The 26512-nt window shown below is 40.0% G+C and overlaps 1 pseudogene; it reads right to left on the bottom strand.

Annotated features, from left to right (window-relative positions):
- Positions 1 to 14555: 14555 nt before the first annotated feature.
- On the bottom strand, positions 14556 to 16613 carry LOC138839733 (heterogeneous nuclear ribonucleoprotein D0-like; annotated as a pseudogene).
- Between the last annotated feature and the right edge of the window lie 9899 nt (positions 16614 to 26512).

The following is a 26512-nucleotide window of genomic DNA, read 5'->3' as shown; positions in this document are numbered from 1 at the left end:
AGAAGAGGGAGAAGAAGAGGGAGAAGAAGAAGAAGAAGAGGAGAGAAGAAGAAGAAGAAGAAGAAAGAAGAAGAAGAAGAAGAAGAAGATGAGGAGGAGGAGGAGGAGGAGGAAGAGGAGGAGAGAGGAAGAGGAGGAAGAGGAGGAAGAAGAGGAGGATGAAGAGGAGGAAGAGGAGGAAGAGGAAGAAGAGGAAGAAGAGAAGAAGAGAAGAAGAAGAAGAAGAAGAAGAAGAAGAAGAAGAAGAAGAAGAAGAAGAAGAAGAAGAAGAAGAAGAAGAAGAAGAAGAAGAAGAAGAAGAAGAGAAGAAGAAGAAGAAGAAGAAGAAGAAGAAGAAGAAGAAGAAAATTATCTCCTAAACTTTCTATGATACTGCTTTAAGGTACATTTGTCTTTCAGATAGGTTAAAATATGAAGTATAGGTGCATCTCCTATTAATGAGATATGGTAATAATACTGTTAAGGTACTTAGATTATTGGCTGGCATAGTAATTGCTTAAAGTTGGCTATGTAGAGTGGCATTTCCTAAGAGAGGGCACTATTTTCCCCCTTGAAAATAGAACCATAGAAAAAAGCTCACAACCTTCCAGAGAATAGAACAAGGTTAAGAACTAGAGAGTGTCCTCTAAGGACTCTTCTGAAGGGATTATTCTCTTCCATTTTTCTGCTGCACATTTTGAGTATAGTGTTGTATCTCCTCTCCCACAGCTCCCTCATTTTAATTGTCATAGTTACCTCAACTCTTCACTGTCCCAGTAAAGACTACTACTCTCATAGAACTCAGTGAGATGGAGGTATTGGGATTTCAGAGGTGAGCAATGAAGAGAAGGCAGCTTGCTTCACAGTCTGCTGGGTCTGGGACCCAGGAAGAGGAGCAACAGCAAATCAGGAAGGGACACTGAGAATGGCTGGGAATGATCCAGACCCAGAGAAGCGGTTGTCCAATGAGAATGTGACTAAAAATTGAGTGTGAGAGGACAAAAACACTTTCTTCAAGATTTCAGAGAAAAAGACTCTTAGGGTGGCCATAAATTATGACATTATAAGGTAACACACAGAATATAGGGTAGCAATTGTGAATTCATCAATATCTTTATTCTCTTATTTCTAGAAAGTATTTTTTTCACATGTTTGCATTTCTGACTTCAGAATACATAATTGTGATGGTGCAGGTGGTCATACCACTATGGTCATACCACTATGGTAGTGGTGGTGATGATGATAGAAGAAGAAGAAGAAGAAGAAGAAGAGGAGGAGGAGGAGGAGGAGGAGGAGGAGAGGAGGAGGAGGAGGAGGAGGAGAGGAGGAGGAGGAGGAGGAGAGGAGGAGGAGGAGGAGGAGGAGGAGGAGGAGGAGGAGGAGGAGGAGGAGGAAGAAGAAGAAGAAGAAGAAGAAGAAGAAGAAGAAGAAGAAGAAGAAGAAGAAGAAGAAGAAGAAGAAGAAGAAGAAGAAGAAGAGAAGAAGAGAAGAAGAAGAAGAAGAAGAAAGAAACATGTATCCAACTGTTATGGTTTTTGAGACAAAACATCAGCTAACAGTTCAGGCCATCTGGCCACCCCCAACCAGTCTGCCAACACCCTGGAGACAGTCCTTGGGTCTTGCATAACTCAGGCTGGCTCTCTTGCAAGCTACCTCCCAGGAAGAGGGTCTTGCCTGTTTCAAATAAACCAATCACAATCTGACAGATCATTTAGAGGGAGGAAGGTAAGGAGAAACTACCTCATTATAAAACCTATGCCCTGACCATGTTGCGGACAATGGGTTTCCGGGTCCTGCTGTTCACTCTCTTGAAAGGCCTTTACTTTTGCTTCATTAAACAATCTCTTTTCACCTGGTGCTGGTGGCTCATGCCTGAAATCCTAGCTACTCAGGAGGCTGAGATCTGAAGATTGAGGTTCAAAGCCAGCCCAGACAGTAAAGTCTGTGAGACTCTTATCTCCAATAAACCACTAGAAAACCAGAAGTGGAGCTGTAGCTCGAGGTGACCACTCACCTTGAACTGAAGAGCTGAGGGACAGAGCCCAGGCCCAGAGTTCAAGTCCCTGATTTTATTTCTATACCATCAGAGAACAAGAATCCATCATACACATGTATCCATTTGGATAGGACATAACTCTCTAAAAGCGTCATATGCTAACATCTCAATTCTTAATGTAATCGGCAGAGGAGGAAATGGGAAAGTGACTGGACCCTGAGGTTTCTGCCCTATTCAATGGATTCATCCCTTGATGAATGAATTCATAATGTGCTGGCATTATTGGGAGGTAGTAGAAAACTACTAGGTGAAGCTTAAGTGGAAGAAGTAAGTCACTGATGGTGTGCCCTGGAAAGAGCTATCTTATTCTGGCCCCTTCCTGTCTCTGCCTCCTGTCCGGCCAGGAGGTGAGCTGCTATGATGTCATCCTGCTGCTGTAAGGTTCTGCTTTACCTCAAGCCTAAAGGCCTTGAGTGAAACTTCTGAAGGCATGAGTCAAAATGTACCTTTCCTGCTGGACTCCAGTAGCTCACACCTGTAATCCTATCTACTCAGGAGGCTGAGATATGAGGATTGCATTTAGCCTGGGTAGAAAAGTCCAAGAGATACTTACCTCCAATTAACCACCAGAAAAGCCAGAAGTGGAGATGTAGCTCAAGTAGTAGAGCACTAACCTTGAACACAAAAGCTCAGGGACAGCGCCCAGGCCCTGAACTGTGTGTGTGTGTGTGTGTGTGTGTGTGTGTGTGTGTGTGTGTGTGTGTGTGTGTGTGTGTGTGTGTGTGTGTGTGTGTGTGTCCCCCAAGCTGTTTCTACACCAATGCAGCTAATTAATATATCGGGTGCTATCTTAGAACTAAGAGACTCTAACGAGTTATTAAATGGTATCTATAGTTCAATTCCAGGGCCACTTCCCTGCATTGGAGTCTTTCCTGTCCATACTGTGTCTTCTCTGAGAGAAAATAGAGTGTGGTAACAAAATGTATAAGTGATGGCCTGCCCCTACCTGCCCAGCTGTGCCACTCTAAGCCAAGTAAGCTAGCCTATCTCAAAATTCCCGATTCTCAATTTCCTGGGAAATGAGGATGATCTGAACATTTCCTATTGCACAGTTTCTGTGAGGACAAAAGGTACTCCTTGTTTCTTGAACATAGCACCTGCTCAGTAAACAGAGAGTATTGTCACCTTCTATTTGATTTCCTGGGGTGCTCATATGAGGGGCTTTTCATTCAGTGTTCTGTGAAAAAAAGGCAGTATACCTGAAGACTGGGAACTTTTGAGAGGGACACCCATCAGTTGTGTGAAGCTCCCAGACTCTTCTAGGTGCTTGAGAGTACACTCAAGTGTGTAAAGAGGTGGTTGAAAGGCCAGCACTCCCCCTGGAGAATGCTGTTGTCACATACCTGGCACTAACTCCTCCCTTGGGGACATGAAATATTTGCTTCACTTGGCTCACAAACAAGTCCTCTAGGTTTTTCCTTCACATCATTCATCTGTTGAGTAGTTCATGCCCGACTTAGGGTTGTAAGAAGCCCCTATGGATTTAGTTAGGAAAAGCAAATATTCAAGCAAAGCAACAAACAAGCAAAAACAAACAACAAAACAAGTGCTTTCATCATGGAGTAACAGATACTAAATAATACATAATAAAGCAGACAGTAAAGATTCCTGTGTTGAAGTGGCCCATGATCAGGTGTGCAGGGGATACTGGGATTGGGTCTGTAAGTCATCTGGCAAATTCCCTTGTCTTAAATAAGCTTCTTTCCTCTTTGACATCTTTTGTAGAAAGAAAAAAAAATTACCATCCCTCCCTGGATAAAAACACTTTCCCATGAATTATTATCATATAAATGGTGAGTTTTAAAGGAAGGATTGGCAAGAAAAAAAATGTGATCCAGAAGCGAGAGGAAAAGGTACGAGACAACCCAAGTGGAGAAAGGAAACAGAATTTAAAGTCGCAGTTACTTTTATTTTATTGGCCACATCTTGAAATTGACTTGGAGTTTATGGTACATGTGTACAAGTTTAGCACCTAGCTTCTTGGGATTCTTTCCTCACATTATGCTACAGATACTAATGTCACTGTGCCTCTTCAGCTCCTGTGTTCTCCAGGATTGGGAACAGAGCTTTGCCTAGAAGTTTTCAGATTTTCTCCCTCAGCATGAGTCCCCAAAAGCAAAACATAAGCCATATTCAGACATCATACCTTTGTCCCTAGCAGCAGACCTATGGCTCAATCATTATAAGCATGCTGCTTTAACCAACTAACCATGCACAACTAAGTCAGCCAACTCATTGGCAGAATTGCTTTTCCGCTGAGCCCTAGGTAAGATTTCTTGCTATATGTAATGACTAAACTCTGGGCTCCCATCCCAGTATTTAGCTAGAGTTCCAAGTTTCTGAAAATGAAATCAGTCATCTCTATAAAAGCAGGGTGTCTGCCAGGGCCATCTCTGGGCATGGTGCCCACCCACAGCCAACTTTCCAGAAAACACTATGGTGCTCATTTGGATTTCAGATGTTCACAGTTCTGATTCTCCGAGGAAAGAGCAGGTATGAAACACTTAAGGGAAATGTGTGGGTGGGCAATAAGTAATTTACAAGACACCGGCAGACAATTGGTGAGCTATTTTTGTAGGCAAGGGGTTCCAATCTTTTCTGGAAGTAGTGGGAAAAGAAATAAATAAGATGCGAATCGAGCAGCTTAAGCTGAGTTGAAGCAAACAGAGACAAGCATTTGGAAACACTAAAAGCTTCAGAACATCTGCTATAGGCAGTAGAGAAGCAAGAATGCTATGATGGTTACAGCACAGGTGGGGAAAGCCAGCTGCCTACATTCAGAGTCTATCATGCCATTCTGCAGCTGGACAAGTGAAAAAGAAAGTCTCCTTGGGCCTCAGCCTCAACTTCCTAATCTGTAAAAATGGGGATATTAAGCGCATAGCTACCTTACAGATCTATTGTCCAGCACAATGTGTTATTATATGAAAAGTGATTCCAACAGAACTATGCACTTAGTATGTACTGTATATTGTTGTTTCTGGATTCTGTCGCTTCTAGAATGCTCAATCAACTGGGGCCGTTATCAGGGCTTATCGAGTAGTCATTAATGACAGAACAAATCAAAGACAGGTGAGAGGAAGGCTGTTGTGAGTAACATTTCCCAATGCAGGTCATTGATTGCTGGGTAGAAAATCTTTTGTTGAAGTTGTTCTATCTTCTTTGTCTACACACCTACGTTGTGAGGGCAGAGGGGAGTGGGGAGTGTTTCCACGTGGAAATTAAAGATTGAGATTGCTTATTTCGGGAAAGCAAAAATAAACAACATGGAGGTGCAACCGGGACCGTCCCCACCTACTTCCTAGGCAGCTTCATAGGAAGTCAGCAGTGACTCTTTGAGCAATGCGGGGTCCTCTGGGTCCAGTTGTGTCCCACACTCAGTCTTTTCTATTCCACCATGTAATAAAGAATCAAGTCACCTTTCTTTGGTTGCCGATCACTTTGATGAGCACATCTCTACATTTCCTAGTAACCGTTTCCTTCCTCATTACTAAGCCCTACCAACCGAAGGCCTCTGAGCTCTTCCACTCTGACTCAGAACAAGAGGCCCATATGGCAAGCCTGTTGCCATGAATCAGAGCTTTTCCAGTGTTTGTTAATGGGAAGGGAAGAATGCAGGTATCGTAACAATGATCACAAGATCTATGGCTTTGGAAACCTCTGAAACCAATTTCTAGTCACTCATCATCTAAGGTTTGTTCCTAAGGGGTAAAGCACCTTGATACAAAGGTGGAAACAATGACACAGAAGCTAGGGAGGGCTCTGTCTCTAACCCACCTTGTCAACTACCCCACTAGGCCCCTTGACCTCAATTTTGCTTTATCCCATTGGATGGAATAGAAACAAACTGACACTGAATCAAGGTATGAAGAATGTAGGTATGGCCACTTTAGGCCTTAGGAACTGTTTGCTACAATAAGAAATTCTTAATAATGGACTCCAAGCCCCAAGATGATATAAGTGATTTTGAATGAGGCCTTTCAACTAAACTATCTTCCTCAATTGAGTTATTCTCTAACCAGTTATCCCGATGGAATTTTTTTCATAACCCCTATTATTATCTGAAATCATCCTTTCAATTTCTTGTTGATGGGTGGTTGTCAATGCTCTCAAGGGTATAATGTATCTGAGAATTAGGACTTCGTTTGTTTTCTAGAACAGTGTCTGGCACATAGTAGGTGTTCAAGAAATAGTTGCAGAGTGAATGAAAGGATCATGAACCACATGGTTTTTAAGCAAGCCCTCTTGCAAATATACTATTTATTCTTTTAATGCCTTTGACCATTCTGATGCCCTAAATTTGGTATGGGGCAAACACAACAACCTCTTATTCTCTTTGCATGCTAAATAGCACAGGATTGTGACAATGACAGGGAACATGGGTTATTTGGTCACAAGTATCCAATGGATTTCCAATGAGAGATAAGGCTGACTACAGGATGTCAAGAGGTCAGGATGCTCTCCTGGATATGTGCCTACTGCTTTAGCACCGGAAGAGAGCAACTCACTTTTAACGTCATTGAAATGCTGAAGAGGAGTTGAAAAGATGAAGATAACAGGTCTCCACACGACAACCCTTCAGCTCTGAAAGTTCAAAGGTTTCCACTTTGTTAGAGGTGTATCTTTTAATGATCTCCCGCTCCCCTTGCCTTTGTCTACAATAAACCCCACAACAGCAGTAAGATGTGTAGGTGGCAAGTATTATTAGACCTATGAACAGGTGGAGAAAGTGAGGCACAACCAAGGGGGAAGGGGAAGTGAATCAACAATCTGGCTTACTGTGTACTCCATTCAAGTCACCGCTTGCTAAGTACGTACTTTGTACACGGCATAATTCTTGGGTGATGTAAACCGACAACCCATGTTATTTCTACAATACTGACAGGTCTGACCAGGATTAAGAGAAGCTTCCTTCACACTCTAGAGGCTGCGCTGAAGCATGCAGCTGCAAATGAACAAGGCTGGGAAGATCAGGGATCTGAAGGTGATTCCAATATGCTTAAGTGTGTGGGTTTCGTGTGTAGAAATGAAAGGAATCTTCTGATTGGTTTGTGACCACATTGCTCATTAGGGGCCAAACACCAGGTTTCTTCTGTATTATCTTAGTGAGTCTTTTCAACCCTTGAGGGAGGAAATATGTTTGTTCCCCTTCAATAGATGAAGAAATGAAAGCTTATTAACTTGCTCTGGGCTGCAAAGGTAGTGAATGATAGAGCCACTTTAACGATGAATCACCTATGAGCATCTAGATTGCTGTGTGAAAACTAGTAATGCTTCAGCATTTGGTAGAGCATTAGGGACACCTTTGGTCTACACAGCTCAGGGGGCTTATTTGAATAGAGTCCCCCACATTGGCATCTACAACTATATTAACAGCAGGAGCATCCAATAAATGTAACATGCATGCATGAATCATGTTTGCAACAAACCCATTTAATCATCAAGAAAATGTGACCACATGTTAAGAGTTTCTATGATGAAGTATCAATTTAGGAAGATAGCAATATACGAACAGCTGTAGTTTGTAAGCTTCTCTACAAGTGTTGAGATTGCTGGGGTGCCTATCATGGCTGTGCACCATACTCTCAGTATCATCTTAGGCAAGCTAATCTATTTTGTGGTAGCTCCACTTCTTCGCCTGTTGCATGAATTTAAATGAGGTACTATTTGCACAGCACTTACAACAGAACCTAGAACGTAAGAAACATTACCTAAATTATTCTGGTTTCAAGTAAGAAATGATCTTGTTTTGATAAACAGCCCCATGGATAGGCTACCACATGTTTAACATAAAAGCAACAAGTTGATCAAGCCTATAAATTAAAACTTCAGTGCAGCAAGTAATTCTTTCTCCTCTTTCCTGTGTTTGCTTTTGAACTCAACTGCAGTTCAATTGTGGCCCACCAGAAGCCACACCCTGTGACCACCAAAACCCAGATTTGCCCACCTGTCTTCTAAGAACTCTGGGTAGGTGACTCAGCACTCACTTTCCATAGCCTAAAGCTGAAGCTAGCCTGAACCATAACAGTAGTTGACCCTCTCACCTCTCCCTTTAGCATGTCCCTCTTCTGATTATCCTAGGTACTTAGGATAATGATCACCCTTATGATCACCCTGGATGTGTTGGGTATCCTCAGACTGTCAGCTTATGACTCCAAGCCTTCTCCAGATGGAATTCTGATTGAGCAAAAGCGACTCCAACAGCCTAATGTTGTATTTGTAAAACAAATAAGCCCCTAGTTAAAAGAACTTTCTAGTGTTTGTTAGTGTACAGTCTCATAAGACTGATTCAAGACAATTTTGCACCCCACTGGCTTTTACCTTCAGCTTTGCTTCTTTCACTGGGCTACTGTCAAACTATACCATCCATTTTTCAGTCAGCCATAGCAAACCATATCTTACTTGGGATTATCTAAAAAAGAAGTGTGTAACATGTCTGTTTATGTTTAAGATAATATATTATTATTTTAAAGATAATATATTATTGGGGCTGGGAAGGTGGCTCAGTGGTAGAGCGCTTGCTTTGCATGCCTGAGGCCCTGGGTTCTATTCCTCAGCACCACATAAGCAAAAAGAAAAAAGCCGGAAGTGGTGCTGTGGCTCAAGTGGTAGAGTGCTAGCCTTGAGCTGAAGAGCTGAGGGACAGTGCCCAGGCCCAGAGTTCAGGCCCCACGACCGGACCCCCCCCCAAAATGACATATTATTATGTCTAAGAGATTCAGGGAACTCTTGTATTAGGAAGATTATAAAGAATTAAATAAAGGCATGGTTGTGTTTTCTTAATTCGGAAGATCGTATTTTACCAGCAAAACACATGAATTTGTGCATATGGAGAGTTTTCATGAAAATTTCATCTGTTGTTATGAAATGTTAAATTTAGTACAAACAAGAATACATGAAATTTAGGTGCAAGTGGCTCATGCCTGTAATCCTAGCTACTCGGTGGGCTGAGATTTGAGGATTATGGTTCAAAGCTAGTCAGGGAAGGGCTAGAGAATCTTAATAGAGCTGTGGCTCAAGTGGAAGAATGCTAGTCTTGAGCTAAAAAAGCTCAGGACTAGAAAAACAAAAAAAGGATATATGGGTATACATCATTGGCTCACATCTGTAATTCTAACTGATCAGAAAGCTAAGATCAGAGAATCTTGGTTTGAAACCAACCAGAGCACAACAGTCCAAGACACTCTATTTCCAATTAACCAATAAAATGCTGGACTAGAGGTGTGATTCAAGTAGTAGAGTACTAGTTGTGAGCAAGGAAGCTGGGGAAGAGTACCAGGCTCTGAGTTCAAGCCACAGTACCACTACTAGATACATTAGATGATTGACAGATCTCAATTTATTTATGTCAACCAATCTATCTATCTATCTATCTATCTATCTATCTATCTATCTATCTATCTATCTATCTATCTATCTATCTATTTATCTATACCTATATCTATCTATCTATATCTTTCTCTCTATATATACATATATATATATAGAGAGAGAGAGAGACAGACAGACAGACAGACAGACAGACAGACAGACAGACAGACAGACAGACGCGGGGGAGAGACAAGAATTGTTGGAATTACCTCCTTGACATCTGAGTTCTCTTTTTTTTTTTTGAAGATGGACATTAAGACTTTAATATGTTGGGGTTAAATCCAGGAATGCTTTGACTGGTAGGATGAGACTTTGGACTTTATGCCAAGCAGTGGAATCCTCCTAAGGGAGTATGCATAGAAGTTCTGCTGTTAATAAAATGTTCTGTGTGATCAGTAGGACCAGCAATCCCACTTCTGGGCATTTACCCAACTGATTACAAACAAGGCCATACTAAAGCTACCAGCACAACTATGTTTATTGCAGCATTATTCACTATAGCTAAGATATAGAACCAACCTAGATGCCTGTCAGTAGATTAATGGATCAAGAAAATGTGGCATATATATATATATATATATATATATATATATATATATATATATATATATATGAACTCTATGCTCCCATCAGAAAGAATGACACAGCCCAATTTGTTAGGAAATGGAGAGACTTGGAAAAAAACATATTAAGTAAGTAAGCCAGACACCAAAAAATATAGGTCCTATCGTTTTCCCCTTATTTGCAATAATCATCTGAGTTCTCTTAACAAACACTCTTTCTTCATAAGACAGCCCAGGGATGAGGTTTATTGCCATTCTTCTGCTCCATTCTCTACTACATAACCATCTCTCTTCCATCAGTTACTTTTTCCTATTTATTATAGAAATGAGGATACATGATGAATTGAATTTTGTCACTCAAAAGTTACCACATCAAAGTGTTAAATCCCAGTCCTTCAAAATATGACCTTATTTAGAAATAAAGTTCTTGTTGATGTACTTCGTTATCAAGAGGTGGTGGTGGAGTATGATTGTCTTTTAATCCAATATGTCTGTCATCCTTATCCAACAAATAGGAAATGGGGACAGACACAGTCACACATACACACTGAATGCTATGTATATAAAGATAAAAAGAGAAGCTGAGAGAATTTATTGTCATGGCAAGAGACACCAAAGATTATCAGCAAGCCACTAAAGTTCAGAAAGAGTCAGGAACAGTTCCTCCATCAGTATACCCCCAAAAGAACCAACCCTACTGACATTGTGGTTTTTGGATTTCTAGCCTCCATAATTATGAGACAATACATTTCTGTTGCTTGACTCATGTTTGTTTGCCCTACTTTGTTATGGTAGCCCTAATAATTGGAATGTATAATACATAGCCAGTTAATATTATTCTTTCTGGCTAGGAAAGGTGATAAGATACCCAAGTTTTTAGTGGCCTATATATGTCCTGAGAAAAAGCCCCAACAGGCCAGCTAGATTCCAGGGCCTGGGTGTTCAGTTGTGTAGTCAAATGGGAGCTAGCTGTGTGATTTAGCTAGCAGAGACGACACTATATCCTTACAGCTGGTACTATGAACCCCAGAAAAAGTCTGTGGCCTGTAGTTGAATAGAGGTTCTGATCCCAACTGGAAAATTAAAAACAAGACTTAGCCATTGGCATACCCACAATTGGAGAACTCAGAAGAAGGCAAAAGAACCTGCTCCAGGACCATCACAGAGAACCAAAGGGCCAGAGATGAGAACCCTGGCTTCTCAACCTTGCTCTGAAGCTCTTTAAGCAAATGACATGACTTCTGAGGGGCTCTTTTTCTTCTCCTGTAAAATGAAGGAATTGAATCTCTTTCTTACGAATGTACTGTAGTACTTTCTCAAGTGACTCCTCCCACCATCATCTATTGTCCTTGTTTTCAGCCCTGGCCTGCTGGATCAGAGTCTCTGATGCTTGAATCTTGGAATGTGCCTTTGAACAGGTTCCCTAGCTGTAAGGTTTCTTTCATAACTCCGTGTTCTATGATCCAGTTTGCTCTGTACTCACCATCTGTTTAGAAGTAAGATCACTTTCTTGCTTGAGCATCTTGTTCTATTCTTGGCTTCTAGTTTTGATTCCCTAGTACCATTGGTGATGTCTTCAAGTGTTTTCGAGCTATAAAAGCCATACTTTTACTTCCAGCAAAAGATGCCTCACAGCAAGGAGAAAACAATAAATAAAAGTTTGGTGGGGAATAATATTGAAACTTTTAACTTAACATAACCTTTTGATATTGCCTGGCTTTTAATTTTTCCAGAACCTGTTTGTCCCTCATGAATACAAATGCTTATAGGTAGCCTCACTAAAACTTTCCTTGAACTAGTTCCTTTGACCAAAAAAGCAACAGAGAGAAGGGTAGGCTTGCTTGAGTCCTAAGCAAGCAATACACAATTGCTTTGCATATCAGTGTTTTGCCCTTTCCTGCTAAAGATCTTTCCTTGGGTTTGCAAACAGGAGTTTGAGAAGAGTCCTGATACTGACTGAGCTTTCTTGGTAATGTTACAAAATTTCCAACCACAAAGTCAGTCTTCATTTGAGTCAGAGCAATTAGAGGAAGTCTGAGGGCTGTGGACAAAGCTACTGAAATATTTCATTGAGGACAACATGCTACCCTTAACTGAAGAACTGCCCAGAAACTACTCTTAAAGACTCCTTCTCAAGTTCATATTCTTGAGCCCTTCTGCAACATGGTTTGTCATAATCTTTCTACAATTTTGATTTTCAGATGCGGTGACAGTACCACATTCTAGTGCCTGTGATGGCACTTCAGGAAGATCTGCTTATTTCAGCCAATTGAGGAGACTAATGATCAAAAGTCAATACATTCACAGACACATATGATCTTGGGCTCAATATAAAAATGCATTATAGAGTTAATTGGAAAAGTAGGGGGAAAATCATGTTGAACTAAGGTGAGTGTTAGATTAAGGAATAGCACCCTGTTTAGAAGTCAAAATAACGAAATGGCTCTTTTCACTGGAGGATACATTGCTATTGGTAATTGCTTTGGCAGCTGGTTATGAAGATTTCCCTGTTTCAAGAATATACGTTCTTCATAGAATCTGAGATACTAAAGAATCTCCATACAAATAAAAAGAGGCTCTAATAATTTAGATCAGTAATGCTTGTACAAATCAACAAATACAAATTATAGACTTCAAAAGTTTCCTAAACATTGTTAGGTCTCTGTAAAACATAGGGCTGGAAGTTATTGGTAGGATGGTAAAATGCAATAAACCTTAACATGACTTTAGAGTTTGGTGGCACATCCATTAACTCTGCTACTTAGAATCACAAATGCTGTGCTCATCACCTTAGGATTTGATGCACTCTAAGATGTTAGAATCTTCTCATTTGGTTACCATGGGGGTGGGGTGTAAACCCACCAGAGCACACTCTCCAGTAAACCAACCAACCAGATTAAAGGGGTGTGAGACAGTGTTATACACATACAATCCCCACATCAAGGCCACTTCTTTAGTTAGGAGGACATCATATAGGTGCCAACACAAAATCTGAGCTTGAGGGTGATAGACTCAGGTCATTGAAAACAACTCTAGTTGTGCTCATACGTCCTCTATTGCTCATGGGTTGTTTAGACTGTCCTGACTTTGGTACTACTCTTGTTTGGGGGAATCCAACATAAGGGTTACTAAAGAAATTATAGAAATTTCTTTCTTTGCTAGAACTATGAGCCCTGTTTGACACTGCTTAAGCCACATCTTAAACTTCCTAACCCTATATGTTTTGCAGAGAAAGAGAAAACAACAAATAAACAGACTTCCAGTAAAAAAAAAAAAAAAAAAAAAAAAAACCTCATTAAAAAAAAGAAATATTCACTGGGTGCTAGTGGCTCACATCTGTAATCCCAGCTAATCAGGAGGATGAGATCTGAGGCTCACAAGTGAAAGCCAGCCCAAGCAGGAAAGTCCATGTGACTCTTATCTCCAATTAATTACCAAACAGGTCAGAAGTAGGGCTGTGTCTCAAATGGTGAAGTGCTAGCTTGAGCTGAAAAGCTCAGAACAGTACCTAGGCTCCGTGTTCAAGCCCAAGGACTGACACCAAAAATATGGAAAAATATGTTTACTGCTAAGAAAATTCTTACTAGAAATGCTAAGTGAAGAAACGATGCCATTACAATGCAATTGCACAGAAATGGCAAGTGATATTTCGTTGTTTAAGAAAGTAAACAGAAGGGGCTGGGAAGATGGCTCAGTGGTAGAGCGCTTGCCCTGCATGCATGAGGCCCTGGGTTCAATTCCTCAGCACTACATAAGCAAAAAGAAAAAAGCCATAAGTGGAGCTGTGGTTCAAGTGGTAGAGTGCTAGCGTTGAGCTGAAGAGCTGAGGGACAGCGCCCAGGCCCAGAGTTCAGGCCCCACGACCGGACCCGAAAAAAAAAAAAGAAAAGGAAGGTAACCCGAAGATCAGGTGTTGGTGGCTCATGCCTGTAAATCCTACTTAAAAGGCTGAGATCTAAACATCACCTGGGCAGGAAAGTCCCTAAGATTCTTTCTTATCTCCAATTAACCAGAAATGCAGCTGTGGCTCAAATGGTAGCATGCTACCCTTTAGCAAAATAGTCGAGAGGGAGAGAGAGAGAGAGAGAGAGAGAGAGAGAGAGAGAGAGAGAGAGAGAGAGAGAGAGAGAGAGAGAGAGAGAGAGGGAGGGAGGGAGGGAGGGAGGGAGGGAGGGAGGGAGAGAAGGAGGGAGGGAGGGAGGGAAGGAGGGAGGGAGGGAGGGAGGGAGGGAGGAAGAAGGAGAGGGAGCGGGTGAGGGAGAGGGAGAGGGAGAGGGAGAGTATAAAGAGACAGAAAGCACTCAGACTCTGGGTTCAAGACCCAGTACCACCAAAAAAAGAAGGTATATAGATATGCCTATGATTTTTTTATACAAAATGATTTATTAAAAAACCAGTAAGACACTACTACATCATGACACTGTCACACTGGGCTTTTAACACAAGACTTGCGCTACAGTACTGGGGGGAGGGAGGGCATAAAACACAAATTGATTCTGAAGTATAGCAATTAAGAAATAAAACAATGAAAGCAAATTTCTTTTAATGAGAACTCAGAATTAAACTTCAGACGGACCCAACGTTCAGGGACTTGATACAAAAAAATTTAGTTTGAACTGCTATTAGCAGGTGGCAGGAGCCACCTTCAAATGAATCTTCAAATTGGAAAATACTGCTTTACCACCTGTTGGGGATAAGTTGCAAATGGAATAATTTAGTATGGTTGGTAGCTATTTTGATGACCACCTCACCTGGATACTTTCCCACAACCACTCTGCTGGTCACCACCTCTTCCACAAGCTGGTCCTGCAAATCCTCCTCTAGACCCCCACTGCTGCTGTTGCTGATACTGTTCCTTCGACAGGGCTACTTCTATTTCACATTTACTAATACCGACATTGTGGTATTTCTTTTCCATTATCTTCTTCACTGGTTCTTCTTTAAAAGTTATCAAGCAGAACCCACGCTTCTTATTGGTCTTGTTGCCCATAGGGAGCTCTATTGATTCCACCTCACCAAAGCCACCAAAGTACTCCCTTATTTTCTCTTCAGGTGTATCTGAAGAAAGGCCACCAACAAAAATTTTTATGATGGACATTTTTGTTTTCATGGCTTTGGCCCTTTTAGGATCAATCACGTTCCCGTTCAATTTATGTTCTTTCTGATCCATGACCAAATTTGGAAAAGTAGTCCTTCAGATCTTTCTTTGTAGTGTCCCAGCTAAGGCCTCCCTATTATAAACATTTTCCATTCTTCCCACTGTGCCGTCGCTGCTTAGGTGTGTCGAGGGGAGGAGTTTGAATTGCTAGGATGCCTATGATTTTTGCAAGGGACAGAGATCAGAGAAGCCTAGACATTGATGCTACCAAATCTATGCTAACTCTTGTGCATGTGAGGACATGGCTATGCTTTTCAGTACTTGTTCAAGACTTGAGGCAATCACGGTACCATGTTATGAGCAAACATAAATGGCATAATATATTCAAATGCAGCGACATGGTCCATGATGAAATGAACTCTACTGAAGATAGTGGCCTGATCTTTTTGATGAAATTATTGAGTGGCAAAAAGTCCATCAAATGTCATACCAATAACTATTGTGAAGAAAATGCAAACTTTTTGATTTCCACAAATTAATGAGATGAAGTAAAAAAATAATATTCCAAAATATTTCATTAATATAAAAGATTCCTCAGGATTTCTTTCAGTACAAATCAGCTTGTTTGCTTGACTGGAACCCTACTACTTGAGCCATGCCTCCATCCTGGTTTTTGGCTGAATATTTTGGAAATACAGTCCTGTGGACTTTTCTATCCAGGTTGTATTTGAACCATGATCCTCTGATCTCAACCTCCTGAATAGATAAGTTTACAGATATAAGACATTAGTGCTTGGACTTTCTTCCTCTCTTTCGTTAAATAGGAAGTTTTCCTTTTACATGTGTTCTGCCTTGAATCATTGAGTCTCTTCTGAAACTGAGTGTTGATGGTTTAGTTTCAGCTGTTTTTAACATTTATTTCAGAACAATGGTGTCAGAATTGTGGCAAAGGTCTTACAGTGAGCAATGTTTTTTTCCTATCAGAGTGGTATTTGCTTTAGGAAATTTGAATTCTTGAATTTTGGAGGCTCTAAATCACCATGAATTTGTGGAATTCTAAAGATCTTAAACAATGACAATGTAGTCAGCTGACAGCATGTCTCCTTATATTGATCTTTACTCAATCTGGAAGAATAAATTAGCCTTTGTTTCTGGGATAATGGTTTTCTAATGCACTAATAGACGGTATTTGTAGGTATTGGAATAGCTCCCACCTTTAACTCTGACTTCTGTAAAAACTGACTGTTCATATATACATACCTTACCTTAACAATTTAGAATTGAATGTCCAGTCATTTTATTCTCTAAACATTAAGTAGTGTTCACACTGTATATATATTCTTAACATGAATTTTAAGTTTTATGTATTCTGTCAGTTAAGCATTTTATGTCTTAAAGAGCAAGGTTGATTGATTAATGGTCACAAAAGCAACCATTCTTTTTTTTTTAATTTAATTTAATTTTATTTGAGAACATACTGTACAGAGGGGCTACAATTACATGGGCAGGATAATGCATACATTTCTTACCAAGCATAAGCAACCATTCTTGTAAAGAAGTTAGGACCAGTTGAAAGTGTATTCTTGTCATTGTTATGAATAACATATTCATGCTCTATTCACTGTTTTTATCAAATGGGAAGTTTTATTGAGATCTCAAAAGTTACTTTAATACAACTACGATGTTGGAGACTTTATTAAGGTACACAGGAGAAGAAGCTAACAAAATGGGGAATCATGAGAGAATTCTGAATGTAACTGCAGCTCAGTAAAGCCACTTACTTTGATTTGTTTTTGAGGTGTTAGGAACTGAACCTTGTACATGTTATACAAGTGCTCTACAGCTCAGCTATATTCCCAGTTCCAATGAAGCCATTTACACTGGTATGCTGTTTATCACAATTTTCTGACTCGTAGCAATGAAAGATCTTGAGGCACTGACAGCCTTTCCTAATTCACATCAAAAGCACCTTTTAGATTAGCGCCCAGCCTGTTTATACATTTCTTTTTTTCTTTCTTCCTTTTCTTTATTGTTTTTTGCCAGTCCTGGGACTTGAACTCAGGTCCTGGGCGCTTTCACTGAGTCTCTTTGTGTTCAAGGCTAGAACTCTACCACTTGAGCCACAGTGCCACTTCTGGGTTTTTTTTTTTAAGTAGTTTATTGGTGATAAGAGTCTCACGGGGACTTTTCTGCCCAGACTGGCTTCGAACTGATCCTCAGATCTCAGCCTCCTGAGTAGCTAGGATTACAGGCGTGAGCCAGCAGCTCTTGGCTATACATTCCTTTTCAAACCATCCACTGTTCCAGATATGAAAACTTTGTTCACATTCACAGCCAAGTAACAACCTCAAAATCACTCATTTCATTGTGTGATTGGAGAGTTGTGAGTGGGCTATTCTATAATAAGGAAATGTCTATTGGGATTTTAAAATAAAGGTTTTTTTTAAGGATGAGACATTTACAGGATTGATTATTTAATAAGGAATAGTATTTCATAGCTTTTTATTGTTTTCATTTTTATTAATGTATTGAGGGAAGATGCTTGTCAGTGTTTTACTGGACTTTTTAATAAGATTATTTTCTATAGTTTTGTAAAAAAAAATTGTAATACTGACAATTAAATTTTTCATGAATGTCTAGAAGATAGAGATAATTTTCTTGGAATAGCCCACTTACATATGAAAGTCACTGAAATATTAGAGCAAACCAATAGTGTTGTGATTTATCATCATGAATAACTCATATTCATAAAGCATTTAAAATTTTAGATCTTTGAATTTATAACTTGATTAACTCCTGAGTTATAACATCTATATTACAATTAAGATATGACTTCTAACATTGAAAAATATGTTTTTGTTTAATTCTAAAACAAATGAAGCTGTCAATTTATAGGCTCAACTAAAAATGATAGTATCATTGTCATCTGCATTACTTGTGTAAAATAACTAACACTCAAAAGCCAAACATGACCTTTAAAAATAAAATACAAACTATTCACATTGCATGTCATTCAAGGATACAGCTAAGGTTTTTGAGTTTGAAAACTAAATTTCTTTTCTTTTCTTTTTCCAAACAGACAGCTGCACTATCCAATCCTAGTCTACCCATCTTCATATCTCACTCTGTATACTTCTTGTACCATTTTTTTTGTGCATGTGCAGTCTTGGGGCTTAAATTCAGGGCCTGGATGCTGTCCCTGAGCTTCTCTTGCTCAAGGCTAATGCTCTACTGCTTGAGCCACAGCTCCTCTATGGGCGTTTTTAGTAGGTTATTGGAGATGAGTGTGTCACAGACCAAAGGTGGATATTCTTTCTTTTTATTTAATTGTAATATCAGAGGGGTTATAGTTATATAAGTAAGATAATGAGTACATTTCTTGTCAAGCATTGTTGCTCCTCCCTTGTTTTCTTCCACTTTCTCTCCCCCCATGCCCTTCTACCCAAGTTCATTTCCAACATAGTGTTTTATGAGTATCGCTGTTGAATTGCTTCAACCTTTGTCCTTTGTCCACCATTTTGTCATTTCCCTTCCCCAAACAAGACACAGGGTACCAAAAAACGAAAACAAAAAACAGTGACAACAGGGGATAAACCAAAGGGGGGGGGTAAAAAAATCAAAAAAAGGAATAGTGTACAGTATATTAAAAAAAAAAAACAAAGAAACAAAAAAATCTTCTGGTTTCCATATCTTGGAGTTCATTTTGATTAGCATCATTTTATATAGTCATATGTACATAGCTGTAGAGCTATTGTAATGCTCTGCTAGGACTATCCAAGACATATACTAATTATTATAAATAAGGGAAAACATGGAAGCGATGTTTCTTTGGGTCTGAGTTACTTCACTTAATAAGATTTTTTTCCAAGTGTTCCCATTTCCTTACAAATGGGGCAATGCCATTCTTTCTGATTGAAGCATAGAATTCCATTTTGTATATATGCCACATTCTCTTGATCCATTCATCTACTGAAGAGCATCTGGGTTGGTTCCATACCTTAGCTATGGTAAATAATGCTGCAAGAAACATAGTTGTGCTGGTAGCTTTAGTGTGACCTTGTTTGTGATCATGTGGGTAAATGCCCAGAAGTGGGATTGCTAGATCATAAGGGACCTCAAAGGATGTCTTTTGAGGGACCTCAAAGGATGATATTCTTAGGAGAAAATCACAAAGGCACAATAGCTAAATGCATCTGATCATATAAAATAATATAGAAATGAGCTCCAGGAAGGTGCTTTTATTTCTTTGTTGATGTTCTTGTTTTCTTTTCCTTTTGTCTTGTTTGTTCATTTATCTGTCTTTGGGAGGGTTAGGAGTAACTCAGAAATGAAGGGACAATGGGTGAGCAAATACAAGCAGTGGTACTCACTAGACATTATGTTGAAAATGAACTATACAACTTGTGGGTGGGGACAGGAGGGGAAAACTGGGAGAGAATAAGAAAAGGGGTAACATTGTTCAAAAAGGAATATACTCAGTGGCCCTGTGACTCAAGTGGTAGAATGTTCACCATGAGCTGAAGAGCTTGGAGACAGCACCGAGGCCCAGGGTTCAAGCTCCACAACCAAGAAAAAATAAAAGGAATATACTTTTTATCTACCTTATATAACTTATATAACCTTTACAATGACAATACAAAATAAATAATTTTTTAAAATTTATTTTCTTGTAAAGATGCTGTACAGAAAGGTTACAGTTACATGAGTTAGGTAATGAGTACATTTCTTGTCATGCATTGTTACTCCCTCCTTTGTTTTTCTCCCACTACCCATTCCCTCCGCTACTTCTCCCACTCTCCTCCACAAAGTTGAAAGGTTCATTTCCAACATAGTGTCTTATGAGTATCATTGTTGCAATGGGTCATCCTGTGTCCTTGTTTCAGCGTTTTGTTATTCCCCTTCCCCTCTCCAAACTAGATAAATGTATATACAAGATGCAAGATACCAAAATCAAATACAGTGACAACAGGAATATACCATAGGAGGAAGAACATACAAAAGAAACAAAGAAAAAAATCATATATTACATAAAAATAACAACAAAGAAAAATCTCTTGTATCCTTATCTTGGGGTTCCTTTTGCTTAGCATCATCTTATATAGTCATATGTACATAGCTTTTGAGCTTTTTGCTCATCTGATAAGATTATCCTAGACATGTACTAATTATTGCTGATAAGGGAAACCATGAGACCTATATTTCTTTGGGCCTGGCTTACTTCACATAATACGATTTTTTTCCAAGTCTTTCCATTTCCTAACAAATGGGGCAGTGTCATTCTTTCTGATGGAAGCATTGAATTCCATTGTGTGTATGTGTGTGTGTGTGTGTGTGTGTGTGTGTGTGTGTATGCCACATTTTCTTGATCCATTCATATACTGAGGGGCATCTAGGTTGGTTCGATATCGTAGCTATGGTAAATAATGCTGCAATAAACATAGTTGTGCTGGTAGCTTTAGTATGGCCTTGTTTATGATCTTTGGGGCCAATAGACACATGAAGAAATACTCAACTTCTCTGGCTATAAAAGAAATGCAAATCAAAACAGCATTAAGATTCCACCTCACCCCATTTAGAATGGCTATAATAAAGAAAACTTTAAAAAAAGAAAGAAAGAAAGAAAACTAATAACAACAGATGCTAGTGGGGATGTGGCCAAAAGGGAATGCTACTATATTATTGGTGAGAATGTAAACTTGGTCAACCACTCTGGAAAGGAGTATGGAGGTTCCTCAAAAGACTCCACATAGAGCCCCCCTATGACTCAGCAAATAAATAAATTTTTTAAAAGAGTGTTACAGGCTTTCCTGCCTGTGCTGGCTTCAAACCGTGATCCTTAGATCCCTCCCTTCTGAGTAGCTAGGATTACAGGCATGAGCCACCAGTGCCTGGCTTACTGCTCTTACCTTGAAAGTTCTGACATAAACCTACATTGAAGGCACATTTACTCTGCCTAATTCATCCATCAGGGTAAGAGTTATGCCCTTTATTTTCCTTTCCTAATTTATATTTGTAGAGCATTTTAGTTTATTAGGAAACTTATAATCAACATGGTAAACAAGTAAGATAGTAAGTAACCAAGATGTTAAGCAAAGAAAACACCAGGGAGCCTGTGCTATCAAAATACAATCTCTTAACTGTTGTGGCTTCTTTTCTTACTAAAGTGCCTTGTAAAACTTGTAAACTAAAGTATCTTGTAAAACTTCAAATGAATTTACTTCTTACTGGATGAAATACTCTAATGATGCTTTAAAGCCTACTGCTTGCCTTATTTCTTATAGTATAGTATACAATGTAATACTTTTCAGGGGAATAGAGGCAGGTATTGATTCTCAGCTGTGGGAGAATGGAAAAGTTGTCCCTCACTGTGGGCCAATAATTTTCAATAACAACTTTCCAAGCACTCAGGTAACTGTGTGATATTAGAAAGGTGTATCCAGAAAACAGAAGCATGGATTATTTATGTTGTTGATAGTGGTGGGGTTGGAATGTGTGTGTATGTGTTTGTGTGTGTGTCTTTTTCTGCTTCTTAGGGGAGACAAAGTAGAGTACAACCTGTGTCTGGGGACAGGAGGGAGAAACTGGGGAAAGCAAAGCAAGTGGTGACATTGCCCAAAAAACAAATGTATGCATTGCCTGAATTGTGAAATGGTAACCCCTCTATACAACATTTTAATCATAAATTATATTAAAATTATGTAATGATCTGAATCTCTATTACCAGATTTGTTTTTGTCTAATAGTGTATTGTCCTTAAAATTCTGCACATAAAATTCTTGCAAAAAAGCAAGCAGGATGCAAACATACATAAATTCTGTAACTACAACTAAAGAAAGCATATGAAGGAAAGATCAGAAGGAAAGGTGCCAACAATGGTTATGCTACAAGATTTTTGAATAATCACATTCCTTTCCTCTTTCTTTGTTTAGCAATTGCATTAACTTACTTCATACTCTTTCAGAATTTTGTCTACAAGAGCTGTTTCTGTGCAGTGCTAAGATTATCGGGTTAAAAGCATGAGTTGATTTTTCCCCTTGTCTAACCAATCTTCTGGAAACTGAGACTCTCAGCAGGGTGAGCAACTCTTCATCCTAAAAAGGTTGTCTAGGAAAGCAGCTCATCTGGGCTGTTAGGTCTCAGTGTCTAGACCCAAGGAAACTCTAAGCCACCCAGAACAAAAGTCATCAGCCTCATCACAGTCTCTTCCTTTAAGTGGAAGATCTAGTGCAACCTATTCTTACAAAGGGCTCCAGCAGTGCTGAATGTCAAAGAAAGGGGGTAATACCTGCATTCTGCTCTGTGTGGATGCAACTGAAGGCAGAAGAGGGGAAAGAATGGGCTAGGAACAAGATGGCACCTTCACTTCCTGGGAAAGAGGATGACTTTTGTGGCTAAGATTTACCACTTAGAGTTTTCCTTGGTCTCTACTGATCATCAAGTGAATCACCAAAGTATTGGAGAGGGAGGGAGCATGCTTACTAAACTGACTCCAAAAAAATCTCAAGCATGATATTTGGAATAATTTTAGAATTATTTGTTGATGTACAGAGGGCTAACGAAGCTTTAGTAGCTCATGTTTCTTTTGCATTTCATAAACTAGATGTGAGGACAAGAGATAGCTGTGCACCATTCCCTAGTACTACATACTTAAGTGCCACATATTTAGAAGACAGTTCCTAGGTCAACTGAATAACCTCTGGGAAGGACTCTGCCACCTTCTTGGATTTGGAGCCCTTTTCACTCATTTATTAGGTTTCAGTATTTGGTCATTGTGGAAAGGCTTTCAGTACTTAAATTATTCGTTTATAAAATCAGTTCCTAATAGGGACAAATATAGAAACAAATAGAAAAATGCTCAAAGATGAGTGTGTGTGTTTGTGTGTGTGAGTGAGAGAGAGAGAGAGAGAGAGAGAGAGAGAGAGAGAGAGAGAGAGAGAGAGAGAGAGAGAGAGAGAGAGAGAGAGAGAGAGAGAGAACGCAGCAAGCTGGTGAGTCTTGAAGGAAACACTCCAAAATGTTATCAGTTGATTATCTCTTGGTTGCGGGTGCTTCTTGTTTCCTTCTTTATATTTTTCTGCATTTTCAAGTTTCCCACAATGAATGCTTATCACTTTTCTCATCAGAAAACCAGAGCTCCATCATGCATTGGTTAGTGAAGCATTCTCAAATGTAGAACTTTTTGTGAAAATACTAAAAAGAGGTTTAAGAATAATTTGAAAGAGATCTCCAATCAATTGCAAAGGAATTCTTGAACAATAGTTTGGCCTCTTGGAGGTGAATTTTGTTCCCATCATGATTCAAGGAGGAGCTACACCATCCCCCAAACCTGGCCTCGTATCTTAATATCTTAACAGACTATCTAAAGTCTGAGTGATCAGGAGCTTTGAGTCTCTGTTGTAACCCCAACACCCATTAGTTACAGGAGAAATTTGGACTTTATGTCCCTCCAGCATTTCCTACTGTAATAAGAGCCATCACAATATAGGGGTTAAGATCAGAAACATAACCATCAGACACACCTGGATTTTCATCTTCTTTGGTTCTGGCTTGGCCAAGTAACGTGACCCTTCCCAGCTTTAATTCCACTTCACAAGTTACTGCTGAGGGCCACAAATAAGACATAACATCACAAATCTTCCATCTGGGCTGGAAATATGATAAATACCTAAGCGCTATTAGCCTCATACTATTTCCTTCCCAATCCCAATTCATACTGGGAAGTATTATAGTATCTTGCCAAGTGTGTGTGCGCGTGCACGCGCACACACACACACACACACACACACACACACACACACACACACACACACACCACTACAATGAAGCACAATTTGGGGAAACAGGATGCGACTGTGGGGTACCATTCTGGCTGCAAGAAGCCCATACATCTATATATAAAGAAGGTGGGGCAGGCAATTGAGTTGCCATGGGAAGAGGTAGAGCTGGAGAGAGTTTTGAGTATATAGAAGGCATGACAAGAGAACTGAACAAAATTCACGGCACAATGAAGGCAAGAAGAATGCTGGGTGATTGTACTAAACTATACAGCAGCAATTTGTAAGTAGAATACACATATTTATAATATCCCGGATTCAAAAGAGACTCCTAGACACTCAGTTAAAGGAGCTGGGAACTTTAGTATAGCCATGCGGGGTCCACTTCCTACTACTGGGAAAGTAGGAGAACGCCCCAAGTACAGGATGAGTTTTTATAGGGATAGATTACATAGAGTTACATAGACAAGCTATGCAAAGCAGGTTTGGCACATTTGCATTGGTTATGGTTATCTGACCTTTAAGTTCATTTGCTCTTTATGATAAATAGCATACGTCATAATTTGCAATAGGCCTTCCATTGTGGGACTACTCGATGGTGGCCTTCAATTGGAGGACAGTGGTGATGTCACCTGTGGGCTTAAGGCCTTGCTACTGAGACAAGCGAGCAAGGTTACAGAAGCAAAACATAACAAAAACAGGAGCATAAGCCAACCATGATCTTGACTTGGTCAGCATGACCGATACTATCAATGCTATTGACACTATTACAGAAATGATTTTTATTATAAGCTCCTGACTAATATAGCAACTCAGTGCAGCTGGTAATAAACCTCAAGGTTGTCAGTAGCCTTCTGCAAAGTTGCCAACTTGGTAAACTTGAGTGAGGGAGACATGCTCTTTTGTGTTTTAGCAAGGATGGAAAAGGGATTAAGACTGACTGGTGGTCAGCCTTTGCCTGGGGTTTTTCTTTACCAAGAGGTTTTGCCCTTTATCAATAAATTTGTTGTTGTCTGATTTTATATTTTTGTTCTCCTGGATATTCTTTTCCAAGGGAAAGGGGGTTCAGGAGAGAGAGTAAATTTCCAACAACAGGAAGGGCTGAGGCCAGAAAATAGGAGGAACTTTCTGCCAGTGAATAGCAACTCAGATATCACAATATTTGCTGGTATAAAATACAAGAAAAAGAATCCAAAGTCCTTTGAACGACTGCTTAAAGATAACAACTAAAAATTAGAAAAAGAAAAGGAAATAATTCAGAATACAAGAACAATGATGTCTCTTTACAGGTTCCACTCCCTCCCCATTTTTACATCTAAGAAAAATAATGCGATGCACAGAAGGAAGGGCAGACCACCCCACAGCTGCTCAGGAGCAAAGCCAGGACTTCAGCTTTAATCTTTTGACCCATTCTTCCTCCAGAGATGTGGCGATAGACTCAAGAGAGACTTGGGGACAAGGATCTTGTCTTAATTCAAACTGAGCGACTGAGGCAGTGGGATGGACAAGACCGATCATGGGAGGCAATGAAGATGTTCTGGAATTAGATACTAGCAACTATTACATGGTTTTGGTGACTGTACTACAACTTAGTAAATATTACACTGAGTCTTAGAGTACAGGAATAGTATCTCAAAACAAAAAATACTGAGTGAAGCTGTGTACAGTGATACATGCTGAGTCAGGAGAATATCAAGTTTGTGGCCAGCCTGGGGTACGTGAAAAGACCCTGTCTCAAACAACAACAACAACAAAAAAAGCAAAAAGAAAAACAAAAAACACCTATCACCACAACAAACCCTGAGTGCACCTATTTTCAGTTGTGGCTCAGAATATGGACTCATAAACTGGGACAGGATTCCATCCTATCTAGTTCATTCACTGGGCTGGTAAAGGTAAATGGCAAAGCCATATAGTGATACACAGTTCAGTAAGCAAGGGGGATACTTCATATAGTCAAGTGCAGGGTGGCGGCGGGGGGGGGAAGCCAGGCACCTCTGACATAGTGTTAAATTCATCCTCTGAAGTTCGTAAGTTTGGCCTTGATACCATCCCCCTCTCCTTCCCTCACTCAGGATGCCCTTGATCTCTTCATAAACAGTTAAGATCACAGGGTGCCTCTATGTTTGGAGTGCCAGGTGTCAAGTTCTGGGTATTGGCAAGGAACAAGAGCTGGGTGTGCGTAGACCCTGTGGAGGAACTGCCCTAGTCAGCACAGGTGCTATGTGCTCCTCCATTGCCTCTGGGCAATAGGACAGGATCAACAGAGGGCTTCAGTGTGGACATTCACAGAAGCATACACTTTCTGGTTTCCCACAGCTTGGTGGGAAGGTACAAGGGCTCTTTTAGAGTTGGGGCTTATTTAGGTCTTACAGTTGTCCTGGAATCTGAGTTCTCCCCCATTTTGTTGTTGATGAGGTGAAGGCTCAGCAAGTGCAATAACTCGTCAGTGGTGTGTTCTTGGAGAATGGTGAGGTTGGAATTTTTATTTTTTTATTTTTTTGGCAGTCGTGGGGCTTGAACTCTGGGCCTGGGCACTGTCCCTCAGCTCTTCAGCTCAAGGTGAGCACTCTACCACTTGAACCACAGCGCCACTTCCTTTTTTTTCTGATTGTTTTATTGGAGATAAGAGTCTCACTGACTTTCCTGCCTGGGCTGACTTTGAACCAAG

The sequence above is a fragment of the Dipodomys merriami genome, unplaced genomic scaffold (genome assembly GCF_024711535.1).
Source record: "Dipodomys merriami isolate MVZ:Mamm:240054 unplaced genomic scaffold, mDipMer1.0.p SCAF_3, whole genome shotgun sequence".
Classification (NCBI taxonomy): domain Eukaryota; kingdom Metazoa; phylum Chordata; class Mammalia; order Rodentia; family Heteromyidae; genus Dipodomys; species Dipodomys merriami.
The sequence above is the reverse complement of the archived record's forward strand: the minus strand, read 5'-3'. Positions and strand labels throughout refer to the sequence as shown.